A 4,036-nucleotide genomic window follows, 5' to 3' on the forward strand; every position below is an offset into this window, starting at 1 on the left:
ATCTGTGAATGAAAGCGTTGTTAAGAAAAAAAAACACTTGTATTTTATTTGGCCCATTTAAAGTCTTGGTGCTCTAGACAACCTTTTACGTTATTTTTCAAAAATATAAATTACGAGATAACACTTTTATTCATGTAAATAAAAAGATTTTGTTGTAGAGACCATTTCGCAAAAACAAAACCCTCCAATCCTTTCTAAAATATTAAATATCAATAAAGTTAACAATTAACTAAGCTGAGACCGAAAATGTTATATAAAATTTAGTTTAATTATTTTTTATATGATCTGACCCAATCTGTCCCGAACCGGTTCAAAATATTTACACGACCCTTAAAATTTCCGCTCTTTATGAAAATGTTTTTGGGTCCGTCACTTCATACAAAAAGGTTAGGATAGGAAAAGAGAAAACAAGTGAACAACAAGCTCATAAGGGTGTACGAGGTGGGTTAGGCAAAGAGTTCGGCAACCCCACCGCCGTCTCATCGTTGCCGCGCAGGGAGGAGATTTTCGAGGAAGACATGCCGCATGCGGCAAAGATGAGGTAGGGGGTAAGGGGTGGGGCCCGGTTCTTGTCAACAAATAATAATTTTTTTTTTAAATTAGTTTGCCTAATCTCAATTTAGGTATGCCTCCCTTATATTTTTGGGCAATAGGCAAAAATAAGAGGGAAATTACATGGCACATCATGATTTGGTGGGGGAAAAGTTTGCCTAATCTCATTAGGCATGCACCCCTTACACCCTAATAGTCTTCCTGTAATTCTAGAAGAAGGGATAATGATCATTAAGATGTCGAATTTTACTTTCTATCATGTCTTACTATCAACGACAGATCTAGCGTAGAAAAGGGAGGGAAGGCACACCGTGCTAAGGGTGAGTGGAGTGGGGCGGTAAACCCACTCGGTACCGACCCCTCATCCACCGCCAACGTTTTACCGAGCCACGTTTACCGATTGGGGGGGAAATTTTCGGTGAAGCTTTACTGATTGGGGGAGAAGGAGGGAAGGGGGGGGAGAGAGATGGGTGTGTGGTGGGGTCCATTCCTTCTCAACCAATCACACATTTTTCCTATTTTTTTTAAATAGTTTACCTAAACCCCATTAGGTAAACCACCGTCAACGTTTTTTAGCATTAGGTAAACAATTTAGATGAATTGATCTGACACTATCTGATTGAGTGAATGGAGAGTTTACCTATTCCAAATAGGTAACCACTCCCTTCACCCTAATCTCTCCAACAATGGTAAAATTATTAAATTTTTTTTTAGCTTTTTTTTTTCAACAAAGAGGGACACAGTCGAGCTATTTTGTGAGCAAATGTGCTCACCATAATTTCTCAACTTCTTTCTAATGCTATCATGTGGTCAAATGAGCAAGTATAAAGTATGCCATTAGTTTCAATAAAATTACTATTTAAACTTTTTAAGTATAATATAAAATTTTTTTGAATGATCCTAGAGTTAGGACTTGAATTTTAGGTAGTGTTTGTATGAAAGAATGAGAGACGGAATTAAATAGGGAATGGAAAAAATATGTTTGGTTGGTCAAGGTAATGGAATAATCCATTATATAGGGTATTCCATTCCCTCAAATTCATTAAATCCACACCACTTGTTTTTTTCCATCCCATTCTCTTTCTCACCTTCATCACCAACACCTCCCACTAAGCCACCCACCACCGACTCCACCCTATACCGTCGACCAACGGCGCCATTGCCGACAATGTCGCCGCAACCCGTCGTTGCCACCCGCCACCGCCTCCCACCGTCACCACCACCCTCCGAAACCGAACATCGGCTCCACCGCTACCACCATCCAACACTGCTGCCACCTTCCGCCATGGAACACTGGCGGCACCAGCGACCACTACCATCCTTCGCCAACAGTGTTCGTCGTCGTCGCAACCACCCACTACTGCCACCACCGACGCCACCAAACACTGCCATCACTAGCCGCCAACGAACACCGGCGCCACCGACCACCGAACACCACCACCGTCGCCACCCTCCACCACCAAACACTGTTGCCACCAAACACCGATGCCACCTAACACTGGCGTCGTCGCCGCCCACCGCCGCCACCCACTACGTCGTCGACCGCCGCCACCCACTGCCGATTTTATTTTTTCTTCTTTTCATGTCTACCAAACAACACAAGGTAATGATTCATTCCATTCCAACGTGGTAACCAAACAAGTCCATGATATGTAATGATGCATTTCATTCCTTTGTCCATTCCATTACCTCGTCCATCCATTCCCTTATCCATTCCGTAACCCCATACCAAAGAAAACCTTACTCTTCTATCAGGCACTTATCACCTTATTACATCATCACTTACAAACTAACTAAACATAAACTGTCACCTCTTTCCACCCAATTCTATTACACTTTTACTAAATCACTTGTACCAGTCATCACATCCATCAATAAATCATTCCTAACCAATCACATAAAACCAACTAATCACAACAATGACATTTTATTCCCCACAAAAAAACCTACCAATCATAAAATCCCAACCAATCACAAAAAACATGTTACGCCCCATACCTTACTTAATTCGACGTATATAATAAGTAGGAAAATTTTTGGAAATTTCGGCATGACCTATTCATTTAAAACTATTAACAACCTGTTTTACACAAACAAACTTCGACATTTAACATCTTTGACAAAACCCAAGACGGACAAAGTTTACATTGGACACGACATGACTTCAACTACTAAGTTTTTACCCAACGACAAGGATATCGACATACTACATAAGCTTAAATACATATGACCAAAACTTAACCCATATCAAAATAATTTGTGACGGAAGCGTGAGGCGGGCGTAGATCAAGTGTGCACGTTCCAAGCCGTCCATACGCCTAAGTCGAGGATTTACCTACATTCAACAACAATTTTAAAAAGTTAGTCTTATTACTTATTTTGCTTACAATACCACTTATTAGCCGCATTCGTTTGATTTCATTCTTATCATTATGCATTCGATTTACCCATTTAAATGGGTAAGCTTATATTCTCATAAAGAGATTTAGGCGTACCATTTACAACCCGGTAACATCGGGGTGATTGCTTTCAACATAAGCCTATCGTTCTATCCATATAACGGATTGAACTTCATACATACGGTTTTGCTTACACGACCACCCGTTCTAGACGGATGGTAACATATCCTTACTCGACCTAGTCTACACGAACCGGTCGACTTGCATAACTTAACATAATTCTTCATTAGCATAACCAAATCCGCAAGGGATTTGCTAATTATTTACTAACACCGTAATCATTATAACATGGAATAATCATTATATCAAGGTTGTTCAATATATTTACTAACAAATTATAAGTAAAGTTTCGTATGCAACGGGACATACCTCGGTCTTGTGATCCTTCCAATTTCTTAGAATTTGAACCTTCTTCCTTCACACCTATATCAACACATTCATTCATTCGTTTAGTACCCCAACTTTCATTCCATCACGTTCCAATTTACACATAATTACTCTTTCAAGCATTTCATCGAACACCTAGTGTGCGTTACATTAATAAAGCATAGTGTACAAGCATTTAAAGCATGACTTGCTATTTCATCCTATATGTCATCACTAATCAATCTAATTCTTACAATTCCTTTAATCTACATCAATTTATCTAGCATTCGGGTACTACAAGCTGAATTACATATCAAATTACATATATTCATAATCCCTATAATCTTCATATTCATAACATAAATTTCACAAAGTGGGTTTATAGAGTTTTCTTTCAATTAACCAAAATCAAGCATGATTTCTACTCTAGGGAGTATCCTTAATATCTAAATAACATAAATCATATCACAATTTCATGATTGGGTCGAAACCCTTTTTCTATAATTCATCAAATCCAGAAATTCGACTTACCACTTCACCGGGTATGGGTAGATGATCGAAATTTTACTACATGCAACTGATAAACATCGATTTTTCCTTGTCAATTTGGTGAATTTGATGAAAACAAGGGTAAACCCTTGTTTTTCTTTGCTCCAGGT

The 4,036-nt window shown here is 39.0% G+C and overlaps 1 long non-coding RNA gene across 1 annotated transcript; it reads right to left on the minus strand.

Annotated features, from left to right (window-relative positions):
- Window positions 1–2,585: 2,585 nt before the first annotated feature.
- On the minus strand, window positions 2,586–4,036 carry LOC110934428. Its single transcript, XR_002588334.2, has 3 exons — window positions 3,909–4,036; window positions 3,381–3,434; window positions 2,586–2,887 (listed from the first exon to the last, which is right to left on the minus strand). It is a non-coding gene; the product is annotated as an uncharacterized LOC110934428 (long non-coding RNA).

The sequence above is a fragment of the Helianthus annuus genome, chromosome 14 (assembly GCF_002127325.2).
Source record: "Helianthus annuus cultivar XRQ/B chromosome 14, HanXRQr2.0-SUNRISE, whole genome shotgun sequence".
NCBI classification, from domain to species: Eukaryota; Viridiplantae; Streptophyta; class Magnoliopsida; order Asterales; family Asteraceae; genus Helianthus; species Helianthus annuus.